Source organism: Solanum lycopersicum, chromosome 1 (assembly GCF_036512215.1).
Source record: "Solanum lycopersicum chromosome 1, SLM_r2.1".
Taxonomy (NCBI): Eukaryota; Viridiplantae; Streptophyta; class Magnoliopsida; order Solanales; family Solanaceae; genus Solanum; species Solanum lycopersicum.
This window is the reverse complement of record NC_090800.1, coordinates 9,164,824-9,187,578: the sequence shown is the minus strand read 5'-3', so window position 1 is coordinate 9,187,578 and position 22,755 is coordinate 9,164,824. Positions and strand designations below refer to the sequence as shown.

General features: G+C 32.1%; 1 long non-coding RNA gene across 1 annotated transcript; it reads right to left on the bottom strand.

Moving 5' to 3' along the window:
• Positions 1 to 17,824: 17,824 nt before the first annotated feature.
• On the bottom strand, positions 17,825 to 18,372 carry LOC104647349 (uncharacterized). The gene is made up of 2 exons (XR_741432.4): positions 18,267 to 18,372; positions 17,825 to 18,118 (listed from the first exon to the last, which is right to left on the bottom strand). It is a non-coding gene; the product is annotated as an uncharacterized lncRNA (long non-coding RNA).
• Positions 18,373 to 22,755: the final 4,383 nt, after the last annotated feature.

The following is a 22,755-nucleotide window of genomic DNA, read 5'->3' as shown; positions in this document are numbered from 1 at the left end:
CCCAAAAATGAATATTTTTAGTTTCTTAGCTTATTTCTTCTATTTCAAATTGTGAGATGTTGCATACATTTTTCGGCTTTGTTAAAATGTACGTTAAAACTATTATTTCTCTTCTAGCATGATCGTAAAGATGTAAGCTTTATATAGATATTCAATCAACATTATTTGACTTGTAGCCTTGTCCAACTTTGTTGGCTTCCTCCAAATGACATAACGTCTACAATTGACACTCAACTCATTATTAGTGGAGTAGAAAAACATGTGATGATTACATTTTTATCAATTATGATTACTTGTTATTTTCTTGATATTTTGTCTTCTAACTTCTAGAAGCTTGTTTTGGCCTCAACAAACACATACACTAGCATACATATTTATTTTTATATTGTTCCTACCCTTTTAGATTTATGGGTCGGCTGTCCCCGACAATTTACTGGTTTATAGAGAATCTCTACTCGAGCATTCCACTAGGCCTTGACAAGATAGGTGAGAAATTACTCAAGGAAGGGTAGACCGTGCTTATCATCATGGTAGACCAAGTCTACGGGCAGAGCAGTACATGTCTATAGGTTAGATATGTTGTACTTGCAGGGCAGAGCCTCAAATTTGCACTCAGTACAACAAAAATAACTTTCTGATGCAATAACTAGACACATCAATAAAGGAAGTTAAAGTCTTTACCAGCATTACTTAAATGTCATTAGATCAAATGTCGCTAAATCCTTTACGAACACATACAAAGAGCGCTAATTGCCTCTAAGAATACATATTTAGTGACAACTTCTAATTAATTGCCTCTACAGATCATTTTTTAGATAGTGATTGAATCTTGGAAGCTGTACGTTCACATGGTTTAGAACATGTTGTCATTGGGATCCAGGCAAGGGTTCTAATATGGGTATTTAGCGATTGTTACTCTCGTTAGGACCTAAAGGGACTGTGTTTTTTGTACCTACCAAGCTTATGGGGGCAATGTTACATAATTGCTTTTCATATGCTTATAATTTATTGTTATAGGGAGATTGCATATTTTACTTGTATTTCATCCCTTCCCTTTTCGTTCAATACTTTTACTTTAGTGTCAACTTTCAGCATATCTTACATGCTCTATTATTTTGTACTGGCACCCCTTGTCGGGGGACAATGCATTCAAACCTACAGGTCTTGAGCAGCAGCCAGACAAACTTATCGAGTAGCACAACCGGCCATCAAGCTTAATGGTTGGCAATACTTTTTTGTTAAATTTTATTTTCAAAAAAATATATATTTTAAAATTAAAGTTGTCTTTGGCAATGAATACAAATCAAAAGTTTTTGTGAGTAATTTTGGGCAAAAAAAGTGAAAACAACTTTATGTTGTTCTTTAAATTGTTGAATTCAACTTAAATTTGAATTTCAAAGTTTTATGGAAAAATACATTTTTTGGAGTTCAACTCTAAAAAAAAGTGAAAACCATTATAGAGAAATGCTCCTAAAAAGAAATAAGAATATGAAATTATTTATCAAAATAAATGTATCATATAATTATTGGCCTGCCTATGTGGCGCAACCACAAGTAAGAATTTCGTTTTAAATTTATTTATTTTCAAAACTAGCCATCCTTTTTTCATTAAAAGATGTGAATTGTATGAATAGTTGCGACTTTAATGAAAGAGTTGGGTCTTTTATCAATATTTGTGAATTTTATGAAAAGTTGTATCTTTAAAGATGAGTTGCGATGTCTTTCAAAAGTTGTGACTTTTATGAAAAAATTGCAACTTTAATGAAATATTATGACTTTTATGAAAGGTTGTGAACTTTACGAAGGGTTGCAACTTTTTCTAATAGTTATACCCTTTCAAATAAGGCAAAACAAACATTTGTTCACACTACACTTTGTTGTCTATAAATTGAGGTATGTTCTCTCATTTTTTTTAAAAATCCGATTTTCTTCTTCTACTTTTACAAAATTAAATATTTGTTTGATTTCCTCCAGTTATGTAACTTACTTATACTGTTGTTTTTGTATCAATAAATTGGTGAATAAAATTGTTCCATCACAAGGGGATGTAATTCATTAAACCCCTGGTATTGGAGGGTAATAGTTTTCTTAAGGGGATATTCTGCATTCAGTGAACTCGATTTTTTCCTTTCTATTGCATTCTATTTTATATATCCTGGTATATTTTTTATACTTATTAATTTATGAATATGATATTAATTGTTTTTTTTGAGTACATATTTACACTCTGTTGTTTATATTTTTGCAAAGTTATTGTCTCCGATTATGTTGTAAATATACACTTACAGTACGTATATTCATTGTGAAGAAAATAATTATTTACTCAGCTCCAAGAATTCATGTTTTGACATTCTATATTAAATTCTATAACTTAAATTACTATATATAAACTTAATATGATCTATTTTTAAATAGATATGTAATTTCTCACCTATTAATTAAAGAAATTCATTACGCAAGTTCAAAAGTTATAATTGCTTTCCTGTTCAAGCGTAATTTCTTTTTTGAATATGTTAACGAACTTTTGAATTTTTTCCTAAGACATGTATCACAATTGTATAATCTGAGCAACTTAAATGATTCTTTTTATAATGATATCCCTCTGTATATTTTTTTTTCATTTATTTCTAACTAGGTAAATTCTCCGCGCTTCACGCGGTGATGAACTATGTAAATAATCTACTTCTGAACATATGACAATACATGTGTCTTTGAGAGGGTACAATCCTACCATACATTGTCAAGAATATTTTATCCAAAGATGAAATTAAATGTTTTTTAATCTTAAAACGACAAAGATTTGATTTTAAGTGTTTATGGATTTTGTTATTAATTCTTCATTTTTCTGTGTTGTTCATCACAAAAGTCTTAACAAAAGATATGTAATTGTTTCACTAGCTATATTGTATCTTGGAAAAGTTTTTAAAACATTATATTCATTATGAAAAAAAATTTCTCCTACTCAACACCACTACATACAAAATCTAAATATTATACATCTTATATAATTATTTGCGTACTTGATAAATTAATTAAAATATAAAAACACATATCTTGTATTTCAATGAAATAACGTATATTGCTTAGATAATTTGGATTAGATGATGTCTTGGCAGGTGCCTTATTCAAATAATATGCAGTCGATGATACTATTTTGAAAGCCAAAAGATATATTTAATTGTTTATGTTTTGACCAATATAGTTAAAACTTTATTGTTGGGATATTTAATCTAAATTTTATGGAGGGGAAATTTATTGACTCCAACCTAACATTTGAACCCCAAACGTTTGATTAAGGTTGATTACAATACTTACCATCCCACTACATTCCTTTTTTTTGAATGTCATTAATCGATTGAATACATACGTAAGATAGAAAGTTTAATAAATAAAACTCTAAAGTAGTGTTGAACCACCCTAACTTTTTAGCATTGAAAGTCCTTTAATGCACATCTCATAGAACTTTTAGCGATTGAAAACTCTATAAAGATTAAAGTAATTTATTTTACAAGTTTAAGAATTCTAATCTACATGACACCATTATCTAATGATTACATCAAACTCTTGATTAACATATATTTACTTCCACATAATGATCAAAATAATAAACATAAACAACAATGTTTAAAACATGTCCACAAAAATAAATAAAATAAATATAAATTATGACTGTAAAAAACATACCATAATATTTAATAATAAAATAAAATTTAAAGCAAAAAACCGAGCTCACCTAATGTACATTTTTCCCTTAAGAATATTAGTCCATTCTACTACCCGAAGTTTAAATATATCCTCTCATGATAGAGTGATTATATTCAAAAGTTTGTTGATACAAAAACAATGGTGTGAGTCAGTCACCCAACATGAGCAATGTACACGAATATATAATTCTGCAGAAGAAGATGAAGAAGAAGAAGAAGAAAAAGAAGTTCAATTTTATTTTATTTTAAAGTCAGAGAAAATCTCTCTATTTATAGACTGTGAATAAATGTTTATTATGCCTTATCAAATAGGTATCAACTCTTTTGAAAATTCACAATTTTTCATTAAAGTTACATTTTTTTTTCTCATAAAAATTGCAACTCTTCATAAAGTCACAATTCTTCATTAAAGATGCAACTGTTCATAAAAGTCGCAACTCTTCGTAACAATCGCAACTTTTTATAAAAAGTCACAACTTTTTGTAAAAGTCGTAAAGTTTCACAAAAGTCACAACTTTTCATGAAAAGTAAGGTTAGTTTTGAGAAATAAATAAGTTAAAAGAGAATTTTGGTTTGTGGTTTTGCCACATGGCCGGGCCTAAGGTTCTCTTTAAATATAAATATATGATTAAAGAACCAATGATTTATTATTTCGTGAAGGGAAAATGCACAAGTATTCTCTTAACCTATGCCAAAAATCGTAGAGACACAATTATACTATACTAAGGTCCTATTAGAGCCTTTTTGGCTCAGCTTAAAAGCTTTTCAAACTGACTCAAAAGCTGGTTTTTGACTTATTTAGCTGTTTGGCAATACTCAAAATAACTTATTTTAAGTTAAAAAAAACTTATTTTAAGCCAAAAGTTAAAAGCTGGGGTAGGGGTGCTTTTTTTTTTTAGCTTATAAGTTGTTTTAAGTTTACCACATTATCTTTTTGCCCTTAATATTTTTATACAATCTCCAAATTACCCATATAACCCTAACATTTCTTTCATCCATTTTTCCCTTTTCACGTTTGACATAACAACTTCAGCACTTTTATCCAAACGCATAACTGCTTATTTTAAAAATAAGTTTAAGCACTTTTAAAAGTACTTTTTTAAAGCTGCTTTTATTAAGCCCATCCAAACGGGCCCTTAATCAGCTAAACTTATTTTATAAGTAATTTACTACCCCTTTTCGGCCTACGTGACACTAGCTTAAAAAAAGTCAACGAACGTTGGGCCCATAAGATGGTGCCACGCATGCCAAAATTGGTAGAAAATTATTAATAAAATCAGTTGAGGGAGGTAATAGAATTTTTGTATAGTATAAGTGTGTCTTTGGGATTTCGTGCATAGGTTGAGGGGGCACTTGTGCATAATCCTTTTCATGATTAATTCATTTATTAGAGATTCTTGGGTTATGTACTAATGAAAAATAATCCAATTCATGTTGGAATATTGCTAATATTTTTTTAATGAACCTATTTTTCCCATTAAAATGTATGGATATTAGTAGAAAAATATTTACAATTTTAACGCAATTATTATTTATGACCGCGCGACGCACGGGCAATTTACCTAGTATTACATAAAGAAGAAAACAATAAGCTTTCTTAACTGGCTAATGCCTTGTTGACAGTTACATAGAAACAGAACGAAATAAAACAATAAGCATTATTATTTAGTTAATGCCATGTTTCAAGTTACATTGAAACATAAATTAAATTCCAAATATATTATTCCTTTCTATTTCATGCTATGAAATTTTAATTCTTTAATCTTTGTTGTCACTAGTTTGTGTAATTCGACGTTTGGGAGGCTGATGCCCACATTCACACCATTCACCATTACAATAATAGGGAGGTATATCGCCACAAAGACGTTTACATTCTACGTTTATCTTGCAACAACATCTGGGAATGTCTTCTACTTCAAACTTTGGTGAGACACCTATCAAATTAAATATTAGGATCTACGTTTAATAGGAAAACACATTTCATATTTAAGCATAAAATTTTTTTCAAAATTAATTTAGAAATATTAGAGAGAAGTGCATGATACTCCATTACTCATAAATCAAATCAAGTCAAAGACTTACATAACCCTATCATCATAAACATGAGGAAAAACCCACACTTAGAAAGCGATATCTTAAAACTTTTTTATGCATAGTAAGTCACTTGATGATGATATTTTGATTTCATTGTGTCCTAGTTATAGTACATTTAATTGAGTACTTAATAAATATATATTGTTTTTGAATCTTGTAGTATAATGATTTTGTTTTTATCTTATGTTCCTTCTACCAAACAAATTTAACAAAGTCAAACTAGCATTAAATGAAAGAGAAAAAATATAATTATGTCATTTTTCCTTTGACTAATGATGGAATTACAAAATATATTTAAACATAAATATTAATTTTTTCAATGTAATAAATTACTCATCTAGGGATTTGAGTATCGCACAATCAAATATAGGCTAAAGAATTTAAAGTTTGTAAGTTGTAAATATTTTTCTTAAAGTAATATGTTATTTAGATCTATCTATCTGTCTATCTGTCTATCTGTCTATCTGTCTATCTGTCTATCTGTCCGTCCGTCCGTCTGTCCGTCCGTCCATCCGTCCATCCGTCCATCCGTCCATCCATCCATCCATCCATCTATCCATCCATCTATCTATCTATCTATCTATCTATCTATCTATCTATCTATCTATCTGTCTGTCTGTCTATCTATCTATCTATCTATCTATCTGTCTATCTGTCTGTCTGTCTATCTGTCTATCTATCTATCTGTCTGTCTGTCTGTCTGTCTGTCTGTCTGTCTGTCTGTCTATCTATCTATCAGTCTATCTGTCTATCTCTCTATCTGTGTATCTGTCTATCTGTCTATCTGTCCATCTGTCCATCTGTCTATCTGTCTATCTGTCCATCTGTCCATCTGTCTATCTGTCCATCTGTCCATCTGTCTGTCTGTCTGTCTTTCTGTCTGTCTATATATAGTTTGTGAATCTGTAATATAACTATTTTATTTTTATCTTATGTTCCTTCTACCAAAAAAACCGAATAAAGTCAAACTATCATTCAATGAAAGAAAAAAATATAATTATGTAATTTTTCCTTTGACTAAAATGATGGAATTACAAAATATATTTAAACATAAAATTAATATCTTCAATGTAAAAAATTACTCATCTAGAGAATAAAGTATCTTAACATCAAATAGAGGCTAAGAGTTTGAAGTTTATACGTTGTAATATTTTTCTTAAAATAAAATGTTATTTGGTCTTTAACTAATAATTTTCATGTTAGTTTAACTTCAAAAAAAATAAAAGAAATGTTTTAATCATCAAACATCCCTCTTGAAAAATATACTATTAATCCGAAGAAAGGTATGGGACATGAAGAAGGATGCAATAAGAATTACTATTTAGTTATGCCTTGTTGTAAGTCACTGAAATATAGGAGGTTAATTCCAATAATATATTTTGAAAGGAAGAAAAAAAGCGGCCCAACTTTTATTATTTATTTTTATTTCATCCCATGAAAAATTAATTTTTCAATTTATTAAACTTGACTTTGAGGAGGTTGTTTCCCACATTCACACCATGTGTCATCACAATAATAGGGTGGGATGTCACCACAAACGTATTTAGAAATGGGTGTCAATTATGAAATAACAAATGGATATATAGAAAGCACGTTCATAATTAATTGGTCAGATTCTTATTACTTATATAGTAAAATGCACACAATGAATTGGCCAAGTATATACACGGAACAACCCTCTAGGTCATTTATATGAAAATGACTTCATCTTATCGTTAAGGGTTACGAGCATTCCTATAGTGACCCAATTCGTTTATGACTGTCTTAAACTCTAGGCCACTAAAGTCATTGCTTGGGGAATCATATATTTTTGGGGCCCATTTCAAAAAAATCAATTACTGGGGTACTAATGAGTGTTATGATTTGTGCAAAGAAAATTGCATCTGAGATGAAAATAAACCTGAATTTCATAAGAAACTTTTTGATGTAAATATGGATAGCGAAGACACAAGTCCCTTGAAGAATCTTTGCGTATTTATTTCTTTATATATGTAGGGTAGATCAACCTATTTTTTCACTTTAAAATAGATTCGAACCAATTAAAGCGTATGAAAATATTTTCGATTTCTTATTTATTGGTAAATTATTGAGATCAAGAGATGATGAGAATTAAAAATATTGTCTTAACTGAGAACTTTATTTAACATGTAATAGTTGTTCTAACATTGATGGTTTAGATTTATTTTTTGTATTAAAAATGTTAAGGTAAACAATACAAGTAGAAGATAATGATTAACGGAAATACTAAACCAAATAAAAAGACTTGATTCTATTCCAAACACACATATTGCTTATAGAACAATGTAAACAGTTTCTTTAACCATTACATAAGCAGAAAGAATTTTTTCAAAATTTAAATTAATAAAATCTTCTGTAAGATCAAGAAAGTATCAAGATAGGTTGAATGAATTAGCTATATTACCTTTTGAAAAATAATTATTAAAACAAATTGATCATAAAACAATACTTAATGACTTCGCATCTAATATAGCTAGAAAAGTAGATTTTACATAAAAGTAAATGATGAAAAAAATTAGGGTCCCTCTCTTCAGCTTCGCGTTATGGCCCCAATGTTGCTGATTCGGCCTTACATCCCAGTCACATGGTTGTTAATTTGATCCTTCAACAAATTTATGTGTTTTAGAGATTTTGAAACAGAAACAGTTGACATCAATCAAAAGTTTCTATTAGTTCCACAACATTGAGTTTGGTTTAGAAGGACCTTTTGTATGGATCCTGAGGCTTCTATGCAAATTTCAAGACCTATTGTTCATTTTGGCAAAAAAAATGGAGCTTGTGTGTGTGTGTGTGTGTGTGTGACCTAAAAAAAGCATTATTACGTCTTACACGCATTTCTATAGCGACCTAATTCGTTTATGACCGTCTTAATCCCTAAGAAACTAAAGCCATTGCTTGGGGCCTCATATATTTTGGGGGCCATTTTTAAAAAAATCAATTGCTGGGGTACTTATGAGTGTTATGATTTGTTATCAGGAAATTGCATATGAGATGAAAATAAACTTGAATTTTATAAGAAACAATTTGATGTAAATATGGATAGCGAATTCACCAAGTCTCTTGAAGAATCCTTTAGTGTTTATTGCTTTATTTATGTAGAGTAGATCAAACTATTTTTTCACTTCATAATAAATTCAAACTAATTAAATCATATGAAAATATTTTTGATTTCTTATTTAGTGGTAAATTATTGAGATCAAGATATGATGAGAATTTCAAAATATTGTCTTAACCTAGAACTTTCTTTAACATGTAAGATATTGATGATTTAGATTTATTTATTTTTATTAGAAGTGTTAAGGAAAATAATACAAGTATAATATAATGATCTTATGAAAATACTCAATCAAATAACATGTAAGATATTGTCCAAGTATGCATATTTCTTATAGAATAATGTCAACAGTTTCTTTAACTGTTATATCAGCCGATAGAAGTTTTTCAAAATTTAAATTGATTAAATCTTCTTTAAGATCAACGAAGTCTCAAGATAGCTTGAATGAATTAGCTATATTACCATTTGGAAAAGAAATATTAAAACAAATTGATCATGGAACACTACCTAATGACTTCGTATATAATATAGCTAGAAAAGTAGATTTTAAATAATAGTTTTTGCTGAAAAAAATATTAGGGTCTCTCTCTTCAGTTTCGCTTTATGCCCCAATATTGTTGAGTCAAACTTGCATCCTTGTCACATGGTTGTTAATTTGAATTTTAAGCAAATTTATTTGTTTTAGAGCTTATGAAACATTAACAGTTGATATTAGTCAAAAGTTCATGAAAATGACTTCGAAAATGTAATTATAAATGTTCTATTAGCTGCACTTTGTGTGAATCATGTGGCTTCTAAGCCAATTTCAAGACCCATTGTTCATTTTGGCAAAAATGGAGATTGGGCGTGACTCACTTTTTTCTATGATGACATTGGTTTGAAGTTTTGAAAATTTTAAATTTGGTTTGATAGCATATTTTGATTGTGTGCATAGGATTCTGAATAAATCCTGAGCATCCTTTGGAGAATTCTAGAAATGGACAAACTATATGATGTGTCTTAGCTGGTTTAACCCAGTAACGAGTTCATGTTCGGGGGTGGGGGTGGGTGGGTGAGGCTTGTCCATATTCTTAAAGGCTTAACTTGTATGCTTTATGATTGCGTGGCCTTAGCACAATTATCAAGGTGTATCTCATTTTACCTTTGCATTCTTATTCTCTACTTGTCGTCATCTGATAAGACCCTAAGTCGTGTTGAGCACCTTTGGACACTATGATCATGAAGGTTTATCTCCATGGTTGCAAGGAAAATTTTATTAGTGGGCCACAATCTTGACCCTTTACCTAAAAATTAGGATGAACTAATCCATCTCATTTCTTAAAGTGAGACCATATGCGATCTATGATGTGTTCTTATACAGAAGATTGTTTGGTGATATCTCCCTCAATTAAGCTCCATTTTGGGTGATTCAAACTTTTAGACGTCAAAAAACTTCGTGGCTACGTGGTTTTGTTTTTGAATAGTGCCAAGGTCTAATGACCCTCTGTGTCATCTCTTTGTGAAGGCTTTTTTCTTTTGTCATTCAGAACTTTTATATATTGACCCCAAGCCATTTACATCTTATTGGGACTAATAGTTTTTTCACCTTGTCGTTCATGTAGTTTTAATGAATTTTTTATATTTTAGAGATTTTAAACCTTAAATAGTGTATTTCGATTAAAATTGTAGGAAGAAACGTTGGACTTTTCTTTACTTAAACAACCCAACTTTCGAAAGGTGTATCTTCCTCATATGATATCGAAAAGGCGTACACTTGATGGCATTGGAAATATCTCTCTAGCCATATCAGGATATAACCATAAATCATCCTCATCTAGAAGTTTTGGTCATTTGAAAATGACCAAAAGTCACTTTCTTAACTCAGTCAGTTTTTTCCAAAATTTTCCCTTTCTTCCAAATATGAATATTTTTAGTTTCTTAGCTTATTTCTTGTTATTTCAAATTATGATATGGTACAATATTTACCATTGGGATCATTCTTACTCTAATGAGATATCTTTCACTAAGCTAAGGATAGTAACATCAAGTTCAACACTCAACAAACAAAAGCAGGTAATCACATGCTTACTCATAGTTTATAAAGTTCTAGGAAGAGAATTCATACCTTGATCTGCAATCTCTTTGGATTCAAAGAGATGGGGATATCTCTTCTTCATATCCTATTCAGATTTTCTTCTTCAACGAATTAGTTCCTCCAAAGGACCTTGAATAACGCAACCTCCTTTGTTCTCAACTTGAGAACTTGGAGATCTAACATATGAATCGGAATCTCTTAATAGGATAAGCTATCCTTAATCCCAACATTTTCAGTTGGTACAATCAATGAAGGATCTCCCATGCAATTTTTCAACATAGAGATATGAAATACCAGATGAATTGTTGCCAACTTTTGTGGTATCTCTAACTCGTAATCTACATTGTCAATCCTATTGGCTATGCGATAAGATCCAATATATCGGGGCTAAGTTTCCCATTCTTACTGAATCTCATAACACCCTTCATGGGTGAAACCTTCAAGTATACCTAATCATCCATTTTGAACTTCAACGATCTTCTCCTAACATATCTTTAGGATTTTTGAGGACTTTGTGCCATTTTCGATCTGTCTTGAATTACCTTCATCTTATTCATATATTGGTGAACAAGATCTGGTCTTATTAACCCTGATTCACCAACCTCGAACCATCCAATACAAGATCTACATCTTCTCCCCTAAAAAGCTTCATATGGAGCCAATTGGATGCTCGAATGATAACTGTTGTTGTAAGAAAACTCTATGAGAGGTAGGTGATCATCCCAATTACCCTTGAAAATAATCACACAAGACCTCAACATATATTCTAGGGTATGGATATCACACTTCGATTTCCCATCCCTCTGAGGATGAAAAGAAGTTATTAAGTTCAACTTTGAACCCAAATCTTTCTGGATTTCTAGATTTGTGCAGTAAATTGTGCACCTCTACCTGAAATTATCGAAACTGGGACTCCATGAAGTCTCATCACTTGCTGAATATATAACTTTGCATAATCTTCTACCAAATGAGTGGTCTTTACTTGCATTAAGTGGGATGATTTTTCATTCTATCGACAATCACCCATATTTAATCATGTTGCCTGCAAGACCTTGGTTAGGTTGTGATGAAGTCCATATTAATCATCTCCCACTTCAATTCCATAAGTTCTATATTCTGACCAACCCTCCAGAACTGTGGTGTTTTACTTGCACTTGCTTGCAATTTGGGAACTTGACAATAGATTCAACAATGTCCTTTTTCATACCTTCCCACTAATATATCTCTCTCAAATTGCGGTACATGTTTGTGGAACCCGTATGAATGAAATATTTAGAGCTATGAGCTTCCTCCGTGATCCTATCTTGTAGTCCATCCACCCTAGGCACACACAATCTACCTTGATACTTTAGCACACCATACACCTCTTGTTCAAAAGATAATACCTTTTGCTTATGAGCATTTTCCTTCTACTAGCAAAATGGGATCTTGGTCTTGCTTTTCTTTCAATTCTAATACTAATAATGACTCAGTGCCATTTGTCAACTCTATTCCTTATTCTGTGAAATCCATGAGTCGGACTCCTAGGTGTGCAAGTCTAAACACTTCTTTTGCCAGTTCCTTCTTCTCTTCCTTAAGGTGGGCGGTAGTACTTATAGACAACCTGATTAAGGTATCAACAATAACATTAGCCTTAAATAGGTGGTAAAGAACGCTCATGTCAGAATCTTTAAGAAGTTCTAACTACCTTTTTTTGTTTGAGATTAATCTCTCTCTGAGTGAACACATACTGTAGTCTCTTGATATCAGTGAAAATATCCACATGAATATAATACAAATAGAGAGACCATATCTTCTATAAGAATACTACAACAGCCAATTCTAAGTCATGAGTTGCATAATTCTTTTCATGAACTTTAATTGTCTAAAGGCATAAACTATAATCTTGTCATTCTGTATTAACACGCAACCCGAACCAACTATAGATGAATCATATTACACCACAAAACCTTGAATACCTTCTAGTAAGGTCAAGACTGGAGCATTAGTCAACCTCTTCTTCAACTCCTGAAAGCTTTTCTCACAAGCTTTAGACCATTTAAACTTAACAGTTTTATAAGTCAACTTGGTCAAAGGAGACAAGATATATGAAAACCCCTCAACAGACCTTCTATCGTAGCAAGCAAAACCCAAGAAACTCTTTATGTCATTTGAAGACGTGGGTCTAGGACAACTCTAAACTGTTTCTATCTTTTGGGTTTCAACTCTAATCCCATCATTGGAAACTATATGGCCCAAGAATTCAACATACTTACCCAAAAATTCACAGTTTGAGAGCTTAGCAAATAACTTCTTATCTTTGAAACTCTAAAGGACTATTCTAAGGTGACTAGCATGATCTTTTTCATTGCTTGAATAGATTAGTGTGCCATCAATAAAGATGATAACAAACATTTCTAAATAAGGTTTGAAGACTCTATTCATAAAACCCATGAATGTTGCAGGCGCATTGGTCAACCCGAATGACATGACTAAAAACTCATAACGCCCATATCTAGATTTAAAAGTAGTCTTTGGAATGATGTACTCTCTAACTTTCAACTGGTGGTAGCCTAATCGAAGGTCAATATTGGAAAACAAAGAAGCACCTGAAATTGATAGAATAGATCATCAATCCTTGGAAGAGGATACTTTTTCTTGATGTTGACTTTATTCAATTGATGCTAAACTATATACATCCTTAGGGAACCATATTTCTTTCTCACAAATAAGATAGAAGCTCCCCAAGGTGATATACTTGGTCGAATGAAACCCTTATGTACCATTGTTCTTTCAACTCTTTTAATTCTGCTGGTGTCATTCTATGTGGTTGAATGGAGACAAGACGAGTATATGCAAGGAGATATATACCTATGTCTCTCTAGACTATGGGAAGATCATCTGGAAAGACTCCTGGGAAATCTTTCACTACTGGAACAGACTGAATAGGAGGTATATCAACACTATAGTCATTAACCCAGACTAAGTGATAGACATCCCTTTAGAAACTAACTTCGTCGCCTTAAGGTACAAAATGAATCGACTCTTAGGCACAGCTTAACTGCTTTTCCACTCTAAGACTGGCTCATTTCGAAACTAAAACTTGATTCCTTGAGTTCTACAATAAATTGAGGCATAACACACATGAAGGCAGTCCACACAAAGAATGACATCGAAGTCTACCATGTCTAACTCAACTAAATTAGCCATAATACTCTTGTGATTGACGGAAAAAGGACAATCATGATAGACTTTTTTTTGCTAGAATGGATTCACCAACAGGTGTGGAGACACTGAATGGTTCAGTAACTTGCACATGATCAATATCAAAGTTCACGAGATCATATGGAGTTACAAAAGTAAGCTCAGTCTTGGGTCTAGTAATGTAAAAACAGTTAATTCATAGACTTAAATCATACAAGTGACAACATCTGGCGAGTTCTCATGCTTATGGAGTTGAGTGAATACAAGCGGTTTAGTCCTCCGCTAGTATCGGAAGTAGCTCCCCTAGGTGCAGCTCTGTATGGTGGAGCAACTCATGAAGATTTGTCTCTATTGCCCTTATTACCACTTCCTTGCGTGTTCTTTGGACAATTTCTCATGAAATGTTTGGTCTGACCGCACTTGAAACAACCAGTGGAACCCTCACGACAAACACCAGAGTGGTTTCTACCATACTTGGCACAGGCAGGATGCTTACTACCCCCCCAAAACACTACTCGGTTAATATACATGTTTAGCTCTTGAAGTCTGAACATAGTACTGACATATTTTCTTAAGTGTAGGTGCACTAGCAGATGATGGGGCATGACCTATCTTTTTCTTTTGTAAGGATGACCGGTTGGCATTACTCTTCTGCTGCTTGGACCCATTCCCTATCTTAGCTCTGTTATTTCTACACTCTTTTATGTCCTTCTGCTTCTCCTCTTCAACCTGCTGCACATAAAACATCAACTTGGATATTTCCATGTCACCTGTCAGCATTGCAGCTCTGCCCACTTTTCTTGATGCACGACCCAAGCCAATGACAAAGAAGTTCATCCTACTCCTCATTTCCTTAACCACCTCAAGATCATAGCGGGACAGCTGGGTGAAGTTCAACCTATACTCATTCACACTCAAGGATTCCTATTCCAGTGTAAAAAACTCCCGTATCTTAGTGTCCTCCAATTTTCAGGGAAAGAAATGCCCCAAGAAAACCTCTTCGAGACAGCCCCAACTCGGATGTAGTGCATGTTTATCTCTACCCTCCTTCCACTGATCGAAACAAGTTCTAGCCTAAATCTTCAGTTTATAAGCAGCTATCTTTACTCCTTCAGCATTAGCAACATGCATCACATCAAAAACCTTTTTCTAGTCCTCAACAAAATTCTCCAAATACTCACTAGTGATCAAACCCATGAAATATGAAGGATTCATCCACACGAATCGTTGAAGTGTCAACCTCTTCTTTTATTTCTTTTCTGTTCTACCCAACTTGATTGGTTTCAACTTGACTGAGTATCCTTATTGCCTCTTTAAAATCAACATTAGAAACTTCTTCTTGCGGTTGTACTTCAGGTGCATTAGGTAACTCTGGTTCCTCTACGTTTCTCCTAGTTGGGCAAGATATTACTTCTCTTTGGGGAGGAATGGTTATATGAAACACGTAGAAGCACAAATTAGAGAACTCTAACGCGTGAAAAGGAATATCAAAGAAGTGAGAAATTTATAAATGTTGCACCCTAATAATTATAGAAGTGGCGCGCTTCAAATCGATAACTAGAAATCTAATAACACGACTTCATAGACTCTCAAGGACTTTTGAACTCTGGGCTATGATACCAAGTTTGTCACTCCCCGAGACTACGCCCTGCATGTGGCCGAAACCCAATGACCATTGCTGGCATTGAGCGGAAGCTTGTCCTGGCTTACTTAACCCAACAACAGACTTAACTCATTCAATAACTTAAGTTAATAATTTGTCTACAATGGCACTTAAGTCTCAATAACAAATTATTAGCAATACAAGAAATGAGAGACGCAATGCTAACTTTCTGACTTTCTATCTATAAAGCCTTCTAAAGCTGAGATAGATATTGGGATAGACCCCACACTATCCTAACAAGGAAAAATACTATAAAAGCAAAAAAAATTATCCTCCAGAGTGCAAGGAGGCTTACCACAGACTTTGGAGTGCTTAACTTGATGAGCGGTGTGCCAGATGTCGATCCTCATTACCTGCTCTACATCATAATACGATGCAGGTTAACTGGCATCAGTACACTAAATGTACGAGCATGCAAGTTGGAATGCTAAAACGACTTAAGCTTGAAACGAGTGAGAATGAATTCTTACCTTGACTCTGCTCAACTTATGAATAACATAACTTAATAACACTAACTCATTTCAATATAAAGCGATTTATTTCTGTTTCTAGCATGATCGTAAAGATCTAAGATTTTTATAGTAATTCTATTGACATTATTTGACTTGTATCCTTGTCCTACTTTTTGGCTACCTCCAAATGATATAATGTCTACCGGTGACACTTAACTCTATTCTTTTTGGACTAGAAAAACTTATTATGATAAAAGTTAAATCAATTATGATTACTTGTTATTTTCTTGATATTTTGTCATCTAACTTCTAGAATCTTGTTTTGGCCTCCACAAACACATACACTAGCATACATATTCATTGTTATATTAAGCCTGCCCTTTTAGATCTATGGTTGACCGACCCCAAACAATTACAGGAGTATAGAGAAGCAATACTTGTGCATTCCACTAGGTCTTAACAAGATAGGTGAGAAATCATTCAAGGTAGGGTAGACCGTGCCTATGATCATGGTAGACCAAGTCGAGGAGCAGAGTAGACCGTTTCTATAGGTTAGATAGGCTGTTCCTATAGGGTAGCACATGTGTATGTACCAAAGAGCCTCAGGTTTGCATTCACAACAACAAAAATAACTTTTAGAGACAATAAATAGACACATTAATATGAAGTGTACTAAAGTCTTTACCGGCATTAGTTAAGTGTTATTAGATCCAATGTCGTTAAATCCTTTAGGGACACATACAAAGAGTGTTAACTTCCACTAACAATACATATTTAGCAGTACTTTCTAATTAATTGCCATTAAGGTTAATTCTTATATTAAGATTGATTCTTGGGAAATGTACATTCAGATGGTTTAGAAAAGATTGTCATTGGGATCCACGTTAGGGGGCTAGTATGGGTATTAAGCGATTATTACTCTCGTTAGGACCTAAAGGGATTGTGTGTTTTTTGTACCTACCAGGCCTATGAAGGCCATGTTATGTAATTGCTTTTCATGTGCTTATAATTTATTGTTATAGGGAGATTACATATTTTACTTGTATTACATCTCTTCCCTTTTTGTTCAATATTTTTACTTTAGTGTCAACTTCTAACATATCTTACATGTACATTATTTTGTACGGACACCCCTTGTCGGGGGCAATGCGTGTCGAGTAGCACAACTAATTATCAAGCTTAATGGTTGGCCATGTTCTTTTTTGTTAAATTTGATAAAAATATTCTTATTTTCAAAATAATAATATATATTTCAAAATTAAAGTTGTGGTTGGGAATGAATACAAACTGTAGTTGTTTTAAAGTTTTGGGGAGTTATTTTGAGGAAAAATTAGTGAAAACAACTTTTGTTGTTCTTAAAATTCTTGAATTCAACTTAAAGTTGCATTTCAAAGGTTTGTTGCAAAATGTACACATTGGAGTTCAAATCTTTAAAAAAAGAGAACTCTTTATAGAGAAATGCTACTAAAAAGAAATAAAAAATTAGATTATTTATCAAAATAAAGGTATATGACATAAAGAAGGAAAAAATAAGCTTTCGAAATTTGCTAATTCTTTGTTGCAAGTTATATTGAAAAAGAATGGAAGGAAACAATAATCTTTCTTATTTGGGTAATGTCATGTTGAAAGTTACATTGAAAGAGAAATTAAATTCCAAATCTATTCTTCCTTTCTATTTCATGCTATGAATTTTACTTCTTCAATTTATGTTTTCACTAGTTTTTGTAATTCGAACTATGGGAGGACGATGCCCACATTCACACCATTCACCATCACAATAATAAGGAGGTAAATCGCCACAAAGACGTTTACAGTCTTCGTCTGTCTTGCAACAACACTGGGGTATGTCTATTGCTTCAACCTTTCGCGAGACACCTATCAAATTAATCATTAGAATCTATAATTAATAGGAAAACACATTTCATATTTCAGCACAAGAAGCTCTTCAAATTAACTTAGAAAATATTACAGAGAAGTTATTCGTACACCATTACTAATAGATCAAATCAAGTAAAAGACTTACATATCGCTATCATCGTAAACATGAGGAAAAAAATCCACACTTTGAAAGACATATCTTAATTTTTTTTTATGCTCAGTAAGTCACTTGATGATGATGTTTTGTTTTATTTGTGTCCTATTTATAGTATATTTAGTTGACTATTCAATATATATATATATATATATATATATATATACTTTGAATCTTGTTATATAACTATTTTGTTTTTATCTTATGTTCCTTCTACTAAACAAATTTAACAAAGTCAAACTAGCATTAAATGAAAGAGGAAAAATATAATTATGTAATTTTTCCTTTGACTAATATGATGGAATCACAAAATATATTTAAACATAAAAATTAATTTTTTTCAATGTAATAAATTACTCATCTAGGGATTTAAGTATCGCACAATCAAATAGAGGCTAAAGTATTTGAAGTTTATAAGTTCTGAATATTTTTCTTAAAGTAATATGTTATTCGGTATATATATATATATATATATATATCTTGTGAATCTGTAATATAACTATTTTGTTTTTATCGTTTGTTCCTTCTACCAAACAAATTTAACAAAGTCAAACTAGCATTACATATAAGAGGAAAAATATAATTATGTAATTTTTCCTTTGACTAATATGATGGAATTAAAAAATATATTTAAACATAAAATTTAATATTTTCAATGTAATATAATACTCATCTAGAGAATAAAGTATCACACAATCAAATAGAGGCTAAAAAATTTGAAGTTTATCAGTTGTGATTATTTTTCTTAAAATAATATGTTATTCGGTCTCGAACTAATAAATTTCATGTTAGTTCAACTTTAAAATAAATTGAAATGTTTTAATCATAAAACACCCCTCTTAAATAAGTCTATATTTTGTAAAGTATAGATTATTAGTGTAGAACACACATATCATTAGCGACTATTAATCAAAAGAAAGGTATAGGACATGAATAAGGAAGCAATAAGACTTCTTATTTAGTTAATGCCTGGTTTTAAGTCAATTAAAAATAGGATTTGAATTCCAAAATTATGTTTTGAAAGCAAGAAACAAAGTGTCCCAACTTCTACTATTTCTTTTTATTTCATCTCATGAATTTTTTTCAATTTATCCTTAACTAGTTTATAAAATTTGACCTTGAGGAGGTTGTTGCCCACATTCACACCATTCTTCATAAAAATAGTAGGGTGGAATATCACCATAAAGTTAATTAGAAATGGGTGTCAATTCTTCAATAACATATGGATGTATAGAAAGCACGTTCACAATTAATTGGTGTCAGTTTCTTATTATTCATATATGAAAATGCGCATAATTAATTGGCAAAGTATTTACACGTAACAACCCTCTAAGTAATTTATATGAAAATGACTTCATTTCATCGTTACGGCTTACGAGCATTTCTATAGCGACCCAATTCGTTCATGACCGTCTTAACCCCTAGGCCACTAAAGCCATTGCTTGGGGCCTCATATATTTTGGGGGCCATTTTGTAACAATCAATTATTGGGGGTACTAATGAGTGTTATGATTTGTGCAAAGGAAATTGCATAAGAGATGAAAATAAACTTGAATTTCATGAGAAACAATTTGATCTAAATATGGATAGCAAAGTCACCAAGTCTCTTGAAGAATCTTTCAGTGTTTATTGCTTTATATATGTAGGGTAGATCTAACTATTTCTTCACCTTAAAATAGATTCCAACCAATTAAGCATATGAAAATATTTACATTTCTTATTTATTGGCAATTATTGAGATCAAAGGATGATAATAAATTTAAAATATTGTCTTAACCTAGAACTTTCTTTAACATGTAGTAGTTCTTTTGTATTGATGGTTTGGATTTATTTTTTATATTAAAAGTGATAAGGGAAACAATATAAGTTGAAGGTAATGATGTAACAAAAATATTCAATCAAATAGAAAGACTTGATTTTTTTCCAAACACTCATATTGCATATAGAATAATGTTAATAGTTTATCTAACCGTCACCTTAGCCAAAAGAATTTTTTTGAAATCTAAATTGATTAAATCTTCTTTAAAAAGCTAAATTACCATTTTAAAAGGAACTATTTAAACAAATTGATCTTAAAAATGTACCTAATGATTTTACATCTAAAATATCTAGAAAATTAGATTTTAAATAATTGTATATATGGTGAAAACAAAATAAAGTATTAGGGTCCCTCTCTTCAATTTAGCTTTAGGCCATCAATGTTGTTGAGTCGGCCTTGCCTCAGAGTCACATGGACGTTAATTTGATTTCTCAATGAATTTATTTGTTTTAGAGCTTTTGAAACGTGAACATCTGACTTCAATCAAAAGTTCACGAAAATAACCTCAAAGATGCAATTATAAAGGTTCTATTAGCTCCATAACATTCATTTTCGTCTAGAAGTACCTTGTGTGAATTCTGAGGCTTCTATGCCAATTTCAAAACCTATTGTTCATTTTAACAAAAAATGGAGCATGGGTGGGGACGACTCACTTTTTTTAGATGACCCTGGTTTGAAGTTTTGATAATTTAAAATTTTGTTTGATAGAATATTTCGTTTGTTTGCATAGGATTCTGAATAAATTCTGAGCCCCCCTTGGAGAATTCTAGAAATGGACAAACTAGTTGATGTTCTTCAGCTGGTGTAATCCAGTAACGAGTTCATATCCGGGGGGTCGGGGGGTTGGAAACATTCATAACGGCCTAATTTGTAATGTTTGCGATTGTGTGGCCTTGACACATTATGAAGGTGTAGCCAATTTTACCTTCGCATTTGCATCGTCTCCTTGTCGCAATCGTGACCAAGTTGACCACCTTTAGACATTGTGATCACGAAGTTTGATCTCAATGGTTGTGAGGAATATTTTATTAGCGGGCCACATCCTCACCCTTTACCTAATGATTACGATAAATTAATCTGTCTTATTTCTTAAAATAAAACCATATATAATCTGTTCTTTTTCTCAAGGTTGGTTTTGGTGATATCTCCCTCAATTGAGCTCCATTTTGGGTAATTTAAACTCGTGGACATCAAAAACTTCGTGGCTATGTGGTTGGTTTTTGGAGAGTGTCACGGTGTAATGATCCTTTCAGTCATTTCTTTATGAAGGCCTTTTTGTTTGTCATTTAGAAATTTTTCATATTGACCTCAAGCCATTTACGACTTATTGGGACTGATAGTTTTGTCACCTTTTCGTTCTTGTACAAAAAAACCTTGGAAAAATATTCTCATGGTTCTATCATCTTTGGAAGGGTAATTTTAGACTAGTGGGATGATAGACACATATCCTAAGGCTTTTGGTGCAAGTTTATGTAATTAGATATTTTAGCTTTTAAGTTTAGGCCTAAGTTTGACCTTGACGAACATTCTTGGTAAACATTCATAGATTAGATTTTTATTTTCTGTGCGGTTAGCTTCTAAGTGTTGAATTCGGTCTGAAATGTCCCTTTTAACGGATCCCGAGTGTAACGCCCAGAGCTACCCCCGCGACGCGGACACGGAACCTTGGACAAAAAGTGATCCCAAGATAACCCTACTAGCATGTCGTGAACATACTAAAGATAATAAACTGTTGCGGAAGCTAAATCATACTCAAAATGAAAAGATGGAGAATACCCATATTCTATAACTGAGATCTTTGAAAACAATGAATTTAATACAAAAGAAATATTAACTCAATACTAAGCTGAATCTAACTATGTCTGAAAATAGCCTCTAACTAGACTAGAAATAGTGGGACAAGCCCCAGCTAAATCTATCAAAAATTAAAACTAAATGACTAATGACTTAAATGAAACTCACGACTATTGTCGTCGGAGAATGAAGACTCAACACTGAATCTGCTGGTATGGAGATCGGGAAATCGATCTATGCCTAATATGGATGCTGAGAACATAAACCTACATCAAGACAAGATGTAGCGCACGTATGTATCAATTCTTGAAAAATACTAAGCATGTAGGATAGAGTAAAGCTAAAATAAAACATAACTGAACAAGCACAAAAACAAGTATAATAATCTGCACGTGATTTGCTAATTTCATGGCTAACTGAATGCAATGACAAATTTATAACATGCTGATAATGAATAATGAATATACTGATAAATGGTCAATGCAGAGAGTCTGACTGAACTGTGGGAGCTACTAATAACCGATAATAAAACCACATGAGCTAAATGTGGAGTCCGATGTATACGCCCATCGAGAGGATCCAATATACCCTGGCAAAGGCATAAATGCATGCTGACGTTATCACTAAACTGATTGCCCAAAGAAGGGACTTACAACCTACTTTGCTAGTAGTTCTGAGACTATGGGTAGGCTAAGCCCTAGTCCAACTTAATATTATGCTACTCCCAATGAATTCTGTAATTTAACTGATTATATCTAAATTTCTATAAATACTGGATAGCTCAAACTGAACATGCAAAGTGAGAATGCAACAATTAATCTAGTAATTTTCATTTATAATTGAGGCATGTATATATGAAGTGTCTAA